An 18,065-nucleotide genomic window follows, 5' to 3' on the forward strand; every position below is an offset into this window, starting at 1 on the left:
AGTTTGACCAGGAGGAGGGCAGGAGGACGTTTTAGGCAGCTTGAGCACTGAAGCAATAATAATGGTATTTGAAAAGACAGCGGAAAGTCAGTTTATCTAGAGTAGTAAGCAAATATGATTTGAGGTAGAGAAATTTGCTTTCTTGACAAGTTTATTCTATATCTTTATTTTGATATGTTGCAAATTATCTTTTGGTGTACTTGAGCATTTTAGAAAGGCATATCTTAGGAAAATAAACACAATTATTCTGAATATTGACTCCAAAGTGACATAGAAGCTAAGCCTGCTGTGAACATCTCATTGCTTCAGTGCATCGAGAATGAAAGCCTTCAGCACGTGTGCTCTCTAATGCTGTCACTTCAATCCACGTTCCAATTCAGTCAGTGGCTTTTTGTACAGACTTTTAATTCGTGATTAATATGTTCTTACTTTCTTGTACTAAAAATAAAAAAATAGAGTATGAAGTATGAGGGCCAAAACAAAAACAAAATTTTACTTTTAAAAAGAGATGTTAAATTACACTGCTGGTGGGAATGTAAATTGATACAGCCACTATGGAAGACAAGTACCGAGATTCCTTTAAAAACTAGGAATAAAACCACCGTATGATCCAGCAGTACCACTTCTAGATACATACCCTGAAGAGAGCAAACCTGAAAAAGACACATGTACTCCAGTGTTCATTGCAGCACTCTTTCCAATAGCGAAGACATGGAAGCAACCTAGATGTCCATCGACAGATGAATGGATAAGAAAGCTGTGGTACGTATACACCATGGAATACTGCTACTGCTGCTGCTGCTAAGTCACTTCCGTCGTGTCCGACTCTGTGCGACCCCATAGACGGCAGCCCGCCAGGCGCCCCCGTCCCTGGGATTCTCCAGGCAAGAACACTGGAGGGGGTTGCCATTTCCTTCTCCAATGCGTGAAAGTGAAAAGTTGAAAGTGAAGTCGCTCAGTCATGTCCGACTCTTAGCGACCCTATGGTCCGCAGCCTTCCAGGCTCCTCCATCCATGGGATTTTCCAGGCAAGAGTGCTGGAGTGGGGCGCCATTGCCTTCTTCGAATGGAATACTACTCAGCCGTAAAAAGGAGCACATTTGAGTCAGTTCTAATGAGGTGGATGAAACTAGAGCCTACTATCCAGAGTGAAGTAAGTCTGAAAGAGAAAAACAAGTACTGTATATTAACGCATATATGTGGAATCTAGAAGGACGGTACTGATGAACCTGTTCGCAGAGCAGCAGTGGAGACACAGGCATAGAGAACAGACTATGGACAAGGGATGGAGAAGAGAGAGAGGGTGAGATGAATGGAGAGAGTGGCACGGGTGCATATACACTAATATATGTAAATAGATAGCCAATGGGGATTTTCTGTGTGACTCAGTGGACTCAAACGGGGGCTCTGTCATCACCTAGAGAGGTGGGAATGGGCAGGAGGTAGGAGGAAGGTTCGAGAGGGAGGGAGTATACACCTCTGGTTAATTCATTTTGATGTATGACAGAAATCAAACCAATATTGTAAAGCAATCATCCATCAAAAATAAATATTAAAATAAATAAATAATTAAAAAGACATTAAGGGACTTTTCCTGGTGGTTCAGTGGATAGGAATCCATCTGCCAATGCAGGGGATACAGGTTTGATCCCTGGTAGAGGAAAATTCCACATGCCCTGGAGCAACTAAGCCCGAACACCACAACTACTGAGCCCACGGTCTAGAGCTCCCAGGCTGCAACTACAGAAGCCCACGTGCCCTAGGGCCTGTGCAGCGCAACAAGAAAAGCCACCACAATGGGCAGCCTGCACACCACAGTGAAGAGTAGCCCCCACTCATCACAACTAGAGAAAACCCGTACAACAGTGAAGACCCAGCGCAACCAAAAATAAAATTAAATGAAAATAAGAGTAAAACTTCCCTTAAAAAAAAAAAGACATTAAGATTGAGGCTTTTTAAACAATGGAGTTAGCATTAGCTTTGACTGGTTAGTTGGTTAACATGATTACTTTAAATATGTAGTATACACTGTAAATACTGTGGCCATGTAAACTATACTTACCATGCAAATGAGTCTTTCAGAGAACCATATGTTTGAAATTTTAAATACAAAATGTCAACTGTTAAGCTTTCCTTTTTGAATTCATGTATTGTTAAGTACTTTCAGTGTTCAAAGCACTGTGCTAGATGATGAAAGGTATGCAGAAAACTCACATTCATCTATTCATTCTTTCAACAAGAGTAGATGAGTGTGACCTCTGTGCTAGGTATTATTCTAGGTGCTGGAACTAAAGCGATATGGAGGAAATAGTTCTACTTTTAAGAAGCTCATCGTCCAGTTGGAGAGAAAATTGACATGTAATAAACAGTTACAGATCACTGGTAGACAGTGCCAGGTCAAATACACATATTTATTTGCACTCTCTATAGAACACCCTGAATTTATAATAAAAGGGGAGAAGAGATATAAAGCCAAAAGAGAAGAAGAGATGACGTGATTGTTGTTGTTGTTCAGCCACTAAGTCATGTCCAACTCTTTTCAACACCATGGACTGCAGCAAGACAGGCTTCTGTGTCCTTCACTATCTCCTGGAGTTTACTCAGACTCATGTCCATTGAGTTGGTGATGCTGTCCACATCTCATCCTCTGTCGCCCCCTTCTTCTCCTGCCCTTACTCTCTCCCAGCATCAGGGTCTTTTCCAGTGAATCAGCTCTTCTCATCAGGTGGCCAAAGTATTGGAGCTTCGGCTTCAGCACCAGTCCTTCTAATGACTTTTCAGGGTTGATTTCCCTTAGGACTGACTGGTCTGATCTCCTTTCAGTCGACGTGATAGGTGTGAACTAAATTTTACACCTATCTGCAGGAATCCCATGGACAGAGGAGCCTGGTAGGCTGCAGTCCATGGGGTCGCAAAGAGTCGGACATGACTGAGCGACTTCACTTTCACTTTTCACTTTCACACATTGGAGAAGGAAATGGCAACCCACTCCAGCGTTCTTGCCTGGAGAATCCCAGAGATGGCAGAGCCTAATGGGCTGCCGTCTGTGGTGTAGGAGAGCTGAAAACAGGATTTGGTGCAAGTCCTTATAAGGAACTGTTAGATCCTCAGGACCTCTTCTCCACATAAAGCATCAAGGTCGAGTATTTCTTTCTCCATCCAGTAGAAGGTTGGAGCAACCAAGCCGAAGGAAGTCTCAATTCAAGAATACCAGGTTCAGAGGTGAGATAGCCTCGTGAAAACAAGGAAATAAACCATTGTCTACAAGCTGTGTGTTGATACCTCATCCCCACTTCCCTTGCTTAGTCCTCAGAATGCTGGCTGCCAAATGGATAGTCCCCAAGCATGAGTCTGGAATATTACCTGGGGAAACTAAAGTAGCCCCTGAAAAAGTCCCACGAATGACATTTAGGAGTTCCGCTGTGAAATGACAGGTCTCAGCCTATTCGTTCTACAGTGGAGCTCAGTGTCAGCAAGCTCCATCCATTCAGAAAATCATAGCTTTTTGACATCTTACTCTAAATATGGAAGAAGTCTCTAACATGAAAGCCAGAAACCAAGAGTAGACAAGGGGGGAACTCAGAAGAAGCAGCAACAATACAAGGATCAGAAGAAAACTTTAAGAAGGCTCTCTTTAATATCATCAGGGAAAACAGAGAAGATATTGGATCTATTAAATAGGACTAGCCTGCCATGTGGCAGGCTATATATATGTATATATATACACATACACATACATGTGGAGAAGGAAATGGCAACCCACTCCAGTATTCTTGCCTGGAGAATCCCAATGAGAGAGGAGCCTGACAGGCTACAGTCCAGGGATCGCAAAAGTTGGACACGGCTTAGCGACTAAACCACCACCACCACCACCATCACACATACATATAAACATAAATACACATATATATGTATTTTCTTCAAAGAACAAGAAAGAATTCTTGGAAATTAAAAATGCAATAGCACAAATTAATATATATAATAGCATTAATTAAAAATTCAGTAGAAAGGCTGAAGATAAAGTTAAGGAGATGGCCCAGAAGAGGCAAAGAAATAGAAAATAAGAGAAAATTACAAGGAATTAGAGGCCTACTCCAGAAATGTAACATCAGAAAAATTGGACTTCCAGAGAAAAAGAATTAGAATGCCAATGGGCTTCTCAACAACAATGCTGGAAGTTGAAAATCAGTAGAGCAACAGAGCAATGCTTTCAGAATGCTAAGGGAAGATTATCAAGTCAAATTATTAATCAACTATGAGAACAGAATATAGATTTTTAGATAGGCAAGGGCTTATAAATTTTAACTCCCATGCAACTTTTCTCATGAAACTACTGGAGGATGTGTTTCACCCAAAAATGAGAATAAATCTAAAAAGCTGGAATTATAGGGTCTGGAAAAAGCTATCCAACATAGGAGAGAAGTAAAGGGAACTCTCAGGATGAAGTCGATAGCAAACAGCTCAGATTGCAGTGTCAGAAATCTCCAGGAGGAATGCCTACAAGAAAATGTTAAAAATAGAACTGATGAAACTGTTGTGTTAGATTACATTCAGTTGGAGAATTAGAGATGAATACTTCGGTCAAAGAAATAGTAATTAATACTTACAAACTCCAAGCAAACCAAGAACGATGTAACTCCAAAAGAAACAAAATGTTGTATAAAAAAAGAATATGTAATAATAGCACAGCTTGTGGCTTGGCTGTGAATAATATTTATGTAGTATAAAAATATAAATACTGAATATTTTAAACTAGAATTGTCACTATTGGTTCAGTTCAGTCACTCAGTCGTGTCCGACTCTTTGCAACCCCATGGACTGTAGCACGCCAGGCCTCCCTGTTAATCACCAACTCCCGGAGCTTGCTCAAACTCATGTTCATTGAGTCTGTGATGCCATCCAACCATCTCATCCTCTGTTGTCCCCTTCTCCTCCTGCCCTCAATGTTTCCAAGCATCAGGGTCTTTTCCAGTGAGTCAAGTCTTTGCATCAGGTGGCCAGAGTATTGGAGTTTCAGCTTCAGGATCAGTCCTTCCAATGAATATTCAAGACTGATTTCCTTTAGGATGGACTGGTTGAATCTCCTTGCAGTCCAAGGGACTCTCAAGAGTCTTCTCATTAATATATTAGAAAGATGAAAGGATGGAAATGTGTGTGGGTGGTTAAAAAAGATAATCTATCATCTTCAACTAAGAGTCCAAAGATAATATCTAAGATTTAAAACTCAAGGAATAGCAGCATAAGCATATTATTAAGAAATGAAAAGTGGAGAACAGAAGACTCATTGAGTTTAAGTGGAGTTGGTTACAAGAGTTGCTACTGTAATTTGGTTTGGAATCAATTGAGTTTGAAAAGCCAGTGAACCTTTCAAATGAACTTGTCCAGCAGGGATTCAAGACTGATGAAGAGATTAGAAGTGGGAATATAATCAGAATTTAAAACATGTGAATGGATGAGATCACCGAGGAACGAAAGTGTAGGGAGCGAGAAAGGTAAGGACTCTGGGGAATGCGTAGCTTTAAAGGGTGAGAGAAGGAAAAAGAATCAGGGAAGAAGCAGAATGTAGGAAGAAAAATAGCATAAAATACCACTGTATAAGCCAAAGGAGGAGAGTTTCAAGTATTGGAGGGACAACAGTATCAGTTGTCACAGGTGAAGAACTAAGAAAAATATCCTTTGAATCTATAGTGATTGGGAGCTCATCCATAACTTTCAAGACAACAGTTTTGATGTGATAGAAGCGACTTTGAAGGGGCTACTGAGTGAATGAATGAGTAGTCAGAAAGAGGAGATAATGAATATAGCACACTCTTCTGAGAAATTTGGCTTTGAAAAGCAAAAGGAGAAGAAAGTAGCTTTAGTAAGTAAACTATGAAAGATTTTTAAATTAAGGGAACGCTCAAACATGTGGGTAGATAGCAAAGAGTTAATGGAGAAGGTAAGATGAAAGATGCAAGCATAAGGCAGATAATGGGCAGAGCAGGGTCCCAGATGGAGACTAAGAGAGAGAGGGAAGGAAGAGGTGAGGATAAGTGAAGACACAGGGAAATTTAAAGTATGGAGGAAGGAAATTGAAGGATTAAATTAGATGGCTTCAATCTCCTCAATAAAATAGGTTGTCTGCTTAGAGTGATGGGGTGGGAGCAAAGGGTTAGTTTAGAAATTTGAGAATGGAAAATGTCTGGGGCAGCTGCTGTAAGGAATGCAATACAAAGTTCAAAGGAGATGACTGGAAGGATTACCCAGTAGTCGTGAGCATCCAGTCGAGGCTGGATTGTATGAATTTGTAATAAAGCCAATCAGTATGGTTTCTGGACTTCCTCCAAGAACACTGTATCTCCAAAAATTGTATGGGTCATCATCTTGGCTAGGGAAGGGCTTCCTATGAGTGTCTTAGGAGACATCCCAGGGTTCAAAAACTTCAGAAAAATCCTTGCTCAAGAAGAGTTACTGCTCAGGAGTACCAACGAGCAGGTTTGCTTGTGGGTTATGCAGAGGTCTTGTGGGGAGAATCATGGGCAACAAAAAGCAAGATATTCAAGAGACTTAAGAGAAACAGACCAGCTTGGTTTCGAAAAGATCTATAGCTGCATGGATATCTAGACACAGATCTGAGGGTGGGAGCATGTTGGAGAACATGCTGGAGTCAGATGAAAGAAGAAAGTGACATCATGTGAGATTATACTGTAGGCTACCTAGCCAGGTGGAAGAACTAGATAAAGCATTCTTGATGCATATCATAAAACTGGCCTGAGTCAGGAGAGCACGGCGACAGGGATTTCAAACATCAAGACGTAAGTTCCAAGCCACATTCAGCCGATAAGCAATACACTTGATTAATTGTTTTTATTTCCTGTTTACGTTTTTCTGATCATTGAAGAAACACTTGCCTATTATAGAAATATAGTAGTCCAGCAAAGTATAATGAAGCAGAAAAATGATTACTTATAAATCCACTACTGACCACACTCACCATTAATATATTTGCTAATTATTTCTAGAGGGTTTTTTTTTTTTTTTTTTTTTTGCTTAAACAATAGAATTTTATTTTCTCACAATCTGAAGACTCGGAGTCCAAATCAGGATGTCAGCAGCTTTGATTGCTCCTGAGGCCTCTCTCCTTGGTCTAATATTTTTTATACATTGTTTCTACATAGTAGAGGTTATGCTGAATAATATTTGTATACCTAGTCGGTTTTTTTTTTAATATAGAAGATTTTCCTCGTGTCTGTTTCTCATATATCTCATATCTTCATGAAGATCTGAATTTTTTTTTATTTTAAATCTTTGATTTGCCTTCATATTATGTCCCCCTCTCAAAAGGAAGAAATATGAGGTAGGAGTTCTAGCTGTAATTATAAAAACAAGTTCACTATTTCCTGTTTGCTATCGTTATTTCTGGGGCTTCTCTGGTGGCTCAGTGGTAAAGAACCCACCTCTCAGTGCAGGCGACGTGGGTTGGATCCCTGGTCCAAGAAGACCCCCGGGAGAAGGAAACGGGAACCCACTCCAGTATTCCTGCCTGGGAAATCCCATGGACAGAGGAGCCTGCTGGGCTACAGCCCATGGGGTCGCAAAAGAGTTAGACGTGACTTAGCGAATAAAAAACAACAACAACAAATCATTATTTACATTTTTCTAAGGATACTAGTCAATACTATTAAGCAGGACATAAAAAGGAATGAATTTGAGCCAGTTCTAGTGAGGTGGATGAAACTAGAGCCTGTTTTACAGACTGAAGTTAAATCAGAAAGAGAAAAACAATATAATATATTAATGCATATACATGGAATCTAGAAAAATGGTACTGATGAACCTATTTGTAGGGCAGCAATAGAAATGCAGACATAGAGAGCAGACTTGTGGACGCAGCAGGGAAAGGAGAGGGTGGGATGGATTGAGAGAGTGGCACTGAAACGTATGTATTACCATGTATGTAAAATAGATTGTTGTTGTTCAGCCACCAAGTTGGTCCAACTCTTTGTGACCCCATGGGCTGCAGCATGCCAGGCTTCCCGGCCCTTCACTATTTCCCAGAGCTTGCTCAAACTCATGTCCATTGAGTTGATGATGCCATCCAACCATCTCATCCTCTGTCAGCCGCTTCTCTTGCCCTCAATCTTTCCCAGCAGCAGAGTCTTTTCCAATGAGTTGGCTCTTTGCATCTGGTGGTCAAATTATTGGAGCTTCAGTCTCAGCATCAGTCCTTCCAATGAATATTCAGGGTTGACTTCCTTTAGGATTGACTGGTTGGATCTCCTTGCTGTCCAAGGGACTCTCAAGTCCTCCAGCACCACAATTGGAAAGTGTCGATTCTTCCATAGCCAGTGGGAATTTGCTGCATCTTGCAGGAAGCTTAGCCCAGTGCTCCCTGACAATCTAGAGGGGTGGGATGGGGTGGGAGAGAGGCTCAACAGGGTGGTAACATATGTATACCTATGGCTGGTTCATGTTGATATATGGCAGAAAGCTACAACATTGTAAAGCAATTATCCTCCAATTAGTGCTTGCTTCGGCAGCACATATACTAAAGCAATTATCCTCCAATTAAAAATAAATTTTTTAAAAAGGAAAAAAGATAACAGCCCTCTAACAAAACTGTATCTTTAGAAGAAGAGGTGATACATTTCCATTGTTCAATTATAAACAGGAATCTTGTGTCACTAAGTTTAAGAGGATATAGGAAAATTTACTTTCTGTTAAAAAAAAATACTATTAGGCAGGAGAAAGAAATAAAAGACATAAAGATTTTAAAGAAGGAAAAATTACATTATTTGCAGGCAATACAGTTGCTTACTTGGAAAGCCAAAGACAACCAAACTGAAATCTATTATAAACATTATGAAGGGGACTTCCCTGGTGATCCAGTGGTTTAGAATCTGCCTTCCGACACAGAGGACACAGGTTCAATCATTGGTCAGGGAACTAAGATACCACATGTCCTGGGGCAACTAATCCCAAGCAGCTTCTGAACCCACATACTACAATGAAGAGCCTATGTGCCCCAACTAAGATCTGATGCAGCCAAATAAATAAACAAACGAGAAAAATTTATGAAGATTCAGCAAGGTGGCTGGACAAAATATACTAAAACCAAACATTTATTTTAAAAATAATAGCCTTTATATAATCAAACAAGAAGAAAAATCCCTTCCTGTTGCAAAAGAAGATAAAATACCTAGGAATAAACCAAGAAGAATATGCAAGAACTGTATGAAGGAAACCTTAAAACCCCACTGAAGAACTCAAAAGAAAGCTTGGGCATATGGAAAGGCATACTGTGTTCTTAGAAAGAAAGACCTAACCATCATAAAGCTGTCAGTTCTCCCTAATTTAATTTATAATTACCATAATCTCAGAAGAATATCGAGAGGATTTAATTTTGTTTGCTTATGTTTTGTGAGACATGCTGATTGTAAAGCTTATACAGGAAAACTAAATAGGCTAGAATAACCAGGAATATCCTGAGAAAGAGAAAAAAATAGCATAGTAGTAGCTCCTTCCAGATGTTAGAAACTATTCTAAGGCTGTAATAACTCCACTAATAATAACTGAGGCAAAACACCGTGTGCCAGAGTTAAGCACTTGTGAGATAATTCATTTAATCCTCACAACAGCCCAAGGAGATTAACTTGCTCAAGTTCACAGAGTTAATGAGTAGCAGAGGTTGAATTTAAACTCGGGGTACTCTGGCTCCAGTGTACATGCCCTTCATAACTATGCCACACAGACATCATTACTAGAACATGAATAGGTAAGTGACTGATCAGTGAACCAGAATGAGAAGTCTAGAAATTGACCCAAACATGAAATGGAGTTAACCTGTGTTGGAGGAGGGAGGACATTTAAAATCAATGAGCATAATTGGTAGCCACCATTTAAAAAATGAAGGTGGATTCCTTCCTTACCCCTTCCATGAAAACAAATTTACAGATGGATCAAAAATTTCAGTGCTAAAAAAATGAAGCCATGGGGCTTCCCTGGTGGCTCAGTGGTAAAGAATCCGCCTGCCAATGCATGAGACATGGGTTCGATCCCTGATCTGGGAAGACCCCACGTGCCTCAGAGCAATTAGGCCCATGCGCCACGACTATTAAGCCTGTGCCCTAGAGCCTGGGAGCCGCAACTACTGAAACCCATGCGCCTAGAGCCTGTGATCTGCAACAAGGGAAGCCACCCCGATCAGAAGCCAGCGCACTGCACCGAGAGAGGAGCCCCTGCTCACCACAGCCAGCAGCAGTGAAGGCCCAGCACAGCCAAAAATAAAGAAGTACATTTAAAATTTCTTTAAAGTTAAAAGGAATGTAACTCTTTTTTTAAAAAAAGATGAATCTATAAACATGCTCAAAGAAACCACAGGAAAATACTTTTATAGTTTAATAGAAGGAAAAGCCTTTCTTAATATGATTGACCGAAAAAAAAAAAAAAAAAAAAATCAAAGGCCATAAAAGATTGGTATATTTCATTAGATTAAAAAGATGGAAAATCTGCTTGACAAAAAAGTTCTGTAGATAAAAGATTAACAACAAACAAGGAGAAGTATTTGTAACATATCACAAGTGAAGGGCTGATTTCCTGAAGTACAGAGTTCCTAAAATTCAATAGTGAAAGTTCTAAAAATCCAGTAGAATATTGAACGAAGAAAACAAAATTCACAGCAAAGAATGGTATAAGTGATTCTTTAAAAAAATATTTAATAATAGCTTGATTGAAATATAACTCACGTCACACAATTACCTTATTTAAAGCATGCAATTCAATGGTTTTTAGTACATTCACAGAGTTGTGCAACAATTACCACAATCAGTTTTAGAGCATTTTCATCACCCACTCACCCTCAAAAGAAAGCATACTCAGAAGTAACTCTAATTACTAATTACCCCTGCTCTTTTCCACCAGTCACCGACCTACTTCCAGCCCTAGGCAACCACCAGTCTCCTGTCTGTCTCTCTGGATTTGCCTGTTCTGGCGTTTCGTATAGAAGGACCCGTACAGTACGTGAGCTTCTGTCTCTGGTTTCTTTCACTTAGCATGGTATCTTCAGGGTTCATCCATGTTGTTTCGCTTATCATATCCATACTTTAGTTCTTTTTTTATGGCCAAATAGTATTTCATTGTATGGGTATACAATTGATATTTATCTACTCAGCCAGTGACAGACATTTGGGTCACTGTATCTATGTTTTTGGCCATTATGAATAATGCTGCTGTGAATATTTGTGTAGAAGTTTTTGTGTGAACATATGCTTTCACTGGGCTTCCCAGGTGGCGCTAGTGGTAAAGAACCCTCTTGCCAATGCAGGAGACGTAAGAGAGGTGGGTTCAGTCCCTGGGTCAGGAAAGTCCCCTGGAGGAGGGCATGGCAATCCACTTCAGTATTCTTGCCTGGAGAATCCCATGCACAGAAGAGCCTGGCAGGCTACAGTCCATAGGGTCACAAAGAGTCGGACACAGTTGAAGCGACTGAGCACGCACACACACACTTAGATGTATACCTAGTAGTGGGATGCTGGATCACGTGATAGTTCTATGTTTAACTTTTAAGGAACTGTTTGCCTACCTGTGTGTGCATGCTAAGTCACTTCAATCATGTCCAACCCCTTGCAACTCTATGGACTGTAGCCCGCTAGGCCCCTCTGTCCATGGGCTTCTCCAGGCAAGAACACTGGAGTGGGTTGCCTTGCCTTCCTCCAGGGAAACTTCCCAACCCAGGGATCAAACCCATGTCTCTTGTGGCTCCTGCATTGCAGGTGAATTCTTTACTGCTTAGCCACCTGGCACATCTTTGTTGTCTTTTTTGATGATAGCCATCCTGAGAGGTGTGAGGTGGTATCTCATGTGGTTTTTATTTACATTTCTCTGATGATTAGTGATGTTTCATGTTTTCATCTGTCTGTTGGCCACCTATGTCTTCTTTGGAAAAATGTCTGAGTCTTCTGCCCCTTTTAAATTGGATTATTTGGTGTTTTACTATTGAGTTGTTTGAGTTCCCCATATATATTGAATATTAACCCCTTATCAGATACATGACTTACAGATATTTTCTCCCATTCTGTAGGTTGCCTTTTCTTTCTTCTTTTTTATTTGGGAGGGGTGGGGGGCATGCTTTGTGGCATGCAGGATCTTAATTCCACAATCAGGGATCAAACTTGTGCCCCTGCAGTGGAAGCATGGAGTTCTAATCTCTAGGCTAACAGGGAATTCTGCTTTTTCATTTTATTAGTTGTTTCTTTTGCTGTGCAACAACTTTTTAGCTTGATATCTCTCTTGTTTATTTTTGCTTTTGTTGCATATGCTTTTTTTGGTGTCATATATTCAGAAAAATTGGTGCCAAGATCAATATCAAGGATGTTTTCCCTTATGCTTTCTTCTAGGAGAAGAAGAAAGTTTTAAGTCTTACATTAGCCTTTAAACCATTTTTTGCGTGTGGTGTAAAATAGAGGTCTAATTTAATCATTTTGCATGTGAGTGTCCAATTTTCCAAGCACCTTTTATTGAAGAGACTATTCTTTCTTAGCTATCTTGCCAAATGTTAGTTGACTGTATATATGGGCTTATTTCTGGGTTCTCGAGTTTGTTCCATTGTTCTATGTGTCCGTTTTTATACCAGTACCACACTGTTTTGATTACTTTAGCTTCGTAGTATTGTTTGAAGTCAAGATGTGTCATGCCTCCTACTTTATTCTTCCTTCTCAGAGTTGCTTTAGTTCTTCAGGGTCTTTTGTGGTTTCATATGAATTTTAAGGTTTTATTTCTGTTTCTGTGAAAAATGCCATTGGAATTTTGATAGGGATTACATTGAATCTATATATGGCTTCGGGTAGTATGAGCATTTTAACATTATTGATTCTTGCAGTTGGTGAACATGGATATCTTTGCGTTTGTTTGTGTCTTCAGTTTCTTTGATCAGACTCTTGTAGCTTTCAGTGTACATATCTTTCACTCCCTTGAATGAACTTATTCCTAAGTATTTTATTGTTTTGGATGCTATTGTGAATGGGATTGTTTTCTTAATTTCTTTTTCAGGTAGTTTGTTGTTAGTGTATTAAAATGCAACTGATTTTTGTATGTTGGTTTTGTGTCCTGTAACTTTACTGGATTTGATGTATTAATTCTAACAGTTTAGGGACTAGATTGGAGTTTTTAAGATTTTCTATATATGAGATCGTATCATCTACAAACAGAGACAGCTCTACTTCCTCCTTTCTCATATGGATGCTTTTTATTTCTTTTTCTTGCCCAATTGCTCTGGTTAAAAATTGCAGTACTATGTTGAACAGGGATGGTGAGAATAGGCACCCTTGTCTTGTTCCTGACCTTTAGAGGGAGAGCTTTCAGCCTTTCACCACTGAATATGATATAAGCAGTGGACTTGTCATATACAGCCTTTATTTTGTTGAGGTACTTTCCTTCTATATCCAATTTGTTCAGAGTTTCTAATTATGAAAGGAAGATGAATTTTGTGGATATATGTTTTTATTTCTCTTGGGTAAATATCTAAGGGTAAAATCACTGACAAACTGTTTTCCAAATTGGTTGTACTGTTTTACACTCCTATCAGCAATGTCTGAAAATTTCAGTTGTTACACATCCTTGCTAATATTTGGTGTTGTCAATCTTTTTTCCCCCAACTTTGAGATATAATTGACATATAACATTCTGTAGGTCTAACGTGTACTATGCAATGATTTGATATATGTATATATTGTGAACTGATTACCACAATACAGTCATTTTTAAAATATGGAATGTTTCACAAACGTGAATGTCATCCTTGCACAGGGACCATGCTAATCTCTCTGTGTGTGCTCTGTCGCTCAGTCGTGTCCAACTCTTTGTGACCCCAGGGATGTAGCCTGCCAGGCTCCTCTGTCCATGGGATTCTCCAGACAAGAATACTGGAGTGGGTTGCCATTTCCTACTCCAGGGGATCTTCCCGACTCAAGGATCAAACCCATGTCTCTTGTGTCTCCTGCATCGGCAGGTGGGAAACTCCAGTTGGCTCAGTGTTGTAAAGAATCTCTGTATTTTGCCAGTTTTAATATACGTTCTTCTGAAGCAAGCAGTCATTTTTTTAACTTCTTATTTTATATTGGAGTATAGTCAATTAGTCTACCTGAAATTAGATAGTTTCAAGTAGACAGCAAAGGACTCAGCCGTATATATACATATATCCATTCTCCCCCAAACTCCCCTCGCATTCAGGCAAGCAGAGTCTTTAATTTCAGCCTTCCTAATGGGTCTGAAGTAGCCTTTCTAGTATCTCATTGTGATTTTGATTTGTGTTTTCCTGATGACTAATGATGTTGAACACTTTTTTATTGTTTATTGGCCATTTCCTCTGTGAAATGCCTCTTCACATCTTTTGCCTATTTTTTAGTGGGTTGTTTATTATAATCATTAAAACAGTTCTTTATATATTCTGGTTGCCAGTCATATTGTAAATCTCTCTCACTCTTTGGCTTATTTATTTCCTTAATGGAGTCTTTTATAGAGCAGAAGTTTGAAGTCTATTTTATGAATTTTTTCTTTTATGGTTAGACCTTTTGGGTCCACTCTAAAAAAATCCTTGCCTTAAATACGTTTATAACCCTATTACTCTACATTTTCTTCTAAAAGCTTTAGAAGTTTACTTTTACATTTAGATATATAATCCATCTTGAATTAATTTTTGTGTGTAGCTTGAAGTTGGTATCAGGATTTTTTGTTTTATTTTTTTCCATATGGATAGCTGGTTGTTTATTTCAGCACCACTCTTTGAAAGACGTTACCTTTCCCACTTAATTTTTTTGGTTGGTTTGTAAAAGAAATCAGTTGATTATATAAGTGTGGGTATATTTCTGGATTTTCTATTTTGTTCCATTGATCTACTTGTTGAACTTTAGTCTTGATTACAACAGAAAGGTACTGTATGTACCTTTTTTAGTGTCTCTCAGCAATACTTTATAGTGTTTAATGTACAGATCTTACATATTTTATTAAATCAATTTATATATTTCAAGTTTTGTGCTACTATTTTAAGTAGCATTATTTTTAAAATCTATTTTCTTTACAACTTTTCATTGCAAGAACTTAGAAATATAATTGCTTTTTGTATATTTCTCATATCTCTTGAGACTTTGCTAAATTCACTTATTAGTTCCATAGCTTTTTTATAGATTCCTTAGAATCTTCTACATGCAAAATCATGTCATATGCCAATTAGAGGCACTTTTATTTCTTCCTTTCAGGTCTCTGTGGGTTATTTTTCTCTTTTCTTTCTTTTTTGCCAGAGTAGGACCTCATTACAATGTTGAATAGAAGTGGTGAGAGCAGATATCTTCGCTTTGTTCCCAATCATGGCAGAAGAGTTATCAGTGTTTCAGATTAAATATGAGGCTTTTTGTCAATGTCCTATATTAGGCTGAGGAAGTTTACTTTTATTCTTAGTTTGCTGAGAATTTTTTTTAATTTAATTTTTTTAATTGAAGGATAATTGCTTTACAGAATTTTGTTGTTTTCTGCCAAATATTAACATGAATCATCCATAGGTATACATATACTGAGAATTTTTATTGTGAATTGGTATTCAATTTTTTATTGTTTTTCTGCATCTATTGAGATAACATATGATTTCTCCTTTATGCTATTAATGTGAATAAATCTACCTTAGCCATGATTTATTATTATTTATATATATATATCATTGGATTCCTTTTGTTAACATTTTGTTAATGATTTTCAGCTATCTGCATAATGTATTTTAGTCTGCAGTTTTCTTTTCTTGTAATATCTGTCTGGTGTGAGTGTCAGGATTATGCTGGTCTCATAAAATGAGTTTGAAAGTATTTCCTCCTGTTTTTAATATAATCTTTTTTGGGGGGGATGTTCCAATCCAGTTTTATTTACAAAAACAGGCAGGAGCCCAAGTTTGCTGACCCCCGGAATCTATCAAAATACCTTACTGCAAAAAAAAAAAGTTTTTTTTAATAAAAACTAAAAATAATAAAAAATTTAAAAAGTACCTTACTGCTTCTCCTACTAGCAATTAAACATGTCAAGCCTCTTCCCACCTCGTTGCGGCTTCTCCTTTGTCTTTTGACATGGGATATCTTTTTTGATGGGTTCCAGTGTCCTCCTGTTGATGGTTGTTCAACAGCTATTTGCAATTTCAGTGTTCTCGCAGGATGAGATGAGCGCACATCCTTCTACTCTGCCATCTTGAACCAAGCTCAGTAATATATCTTTTTAAATGTCTCTTTTCCTAGGAAGACTTTTCTGAACTTTTAAATAAGATTTAATATGCTTCTTATAAGCTCTTTTCCTAACATTTTTCATACCTATAAATGTTTACTTAAATTCTGTCTTCCTCATTAGACTGTAATCTTTATAAGAACATTTTTATGTCTTTCTTAGCCCTGGGCTGCCACTGCTGCTGCTAAGTCACTTCAGTCGTGTCCGACACTTGTGGACCCCTGGGCTAGCATCTAGCAAAGTGCCTTGTTCAGAGTTCAGTTGGCCCTTGAACAACATGGGTTTGAACTGTGTGAATTTTTTTCAATAAATATATTGGAAATTTTTTTAGAGATTTGCAACAATTTGGAAAAGCTCACAGATGAACCATGTAGCCTAGAAATACCTAAAAAAAGGAAAACTAAGTTAGAAATGTCATAAATGCCAAATAAACGTAGATGATAGTCTATTTTATCATTTACTACCATGCATATGTGCTAAGTCATTTCAGCTGTGTCCAACTCTGTGCGACCGTATAGACCCTATAGCCTGCCAGGCTCCCCTGTCCATAGGATTCTCCAGGCAAGAATACTGGAGTAGGTTGCCATGCCCTCCTCCAGGGGACCTTCCTGACCCACAGATCAAACCTGTGTCTCTTAGGTCTCCTGCATTGGCAGACAGGTTCTTTACCACTAGTGCCACCTGGGACGCCCATTTAAATACCACCATGAAAAGTGAAAGTCACTCAGTTGTGACCGACTCTTTTCAACCCCATGGACTCTACAGTCCACGGAATTTTCCAGGCCAGAATACTGGAGTGTGTAGCCTTTCCCTTCTCCAGGGGATCTTCCCAACCAGGGATCGAACCCAGGTCTCCCACATTGCAGGCGGATTCTTTACCATCTGAGCCACAAGGGAAGCCCATAAAAATAGTCAAATAAAAAGTTTATAAAAACTTATGCACATACTTACATAGCATCATTTGCCATCTAGAGAAATATAAACAAATATAAAGACAATATTAAATCATAACTGTATAAAATTAATTCTAGTACTCACTGTTCTACTGTAATAATTTTGTAGAGACCCCCCTGTTGCTATTGCAGTGAGCTAAAGCATCGTGAGTATCCACTTAAAATGCCATGTGACACTAACTCTTTCCACCTGGGCGGTTCATAGCTCCAGTACTGCTTATCACGTTAAAAATAATCCCCTGCAGATCTCATGTATTTTTCATCACATTTAGTGCAATATTGTAAACCTTGAAAGACACCATTGGACCCATATGAAGAGCCACTTGTGATGTTGGAAGTGCTCCTAAAAAGCAGAGAAAAGTCATGACATGACAAGTTGAATTGCTTGATATGTACCATAGATTGAGGTCTGCAGCTGTGATTGCCCACCATTTCAAGATAAATTAATCCAATGTAAGGACCATTCTTATTAAAAAAAAAAAAAAAAGCACTTCTTCGAGTTATTGCTACAGCTAGGTCAGCAAGTGCAGAAACCTTGCACTTTTTGAGAAATATTGAATATTTCTCTTTTAATCTCCTTGAAAATTCAGCTTTCATATGGGTGTAGAATTACTGTAAGAAAGGCATACTGATAGACTCTAATATGATTTGAGGAAAAGTGAAGTCATTATATGACAACTTAAGGCAAAAGGAAATTGAACGATCTAAAGCTGGAGAATTTAATGCCAGCAAAAGGTGGTTTGATAATTTTAGAAAGAGTTTTGGCTTAAAAAAATGTCAAGATAACAGGAGAAGCAGCTTCTGCCAACCAAGAGGCAACAGAAAAGTTCCCAGAAGCAATTAAGAAAATCATTGAGGAGAAAAGATATCTGTCTGGAC

The 18,065-nt window shown here is 38.6% G+C and overlaps 1 protein-coding gene and 1 pseudogene across 1 annotated transcript in view; one reads left to right on the forward strand and one right to left on the reverse strand.

Annotated features, from left to right (window-relative positions):
• The window catches only part of CSTPP1 (centriolar satellite-associated tubulin polyglutamylase complex regulator 1), a 198,913-nt gene that overhangs the window by 107,371 nt on the left and 73,477 nt on the right, over positions 1-18,065 (forward strand). The window lies entirely within an intron of this gene.
• On the reverse strand, positions 13,738-13,807 carry LOC133064826 (U6 spliceosomal RNA; annotated as a pseudogene).

Source organism: Dama dama, chromosome 1, assembly GCF_033118175.1.
Source record: "Dama dama isolate Ldn47 chromosome 1, ASM3311817v1, whole genome shotgun sequence".
Lineage (NCBI taxonomy): Eukaryota > Metazoa > Chordata > Mammalia > Artiodactyla > Cervidae > Dama > Dama dama.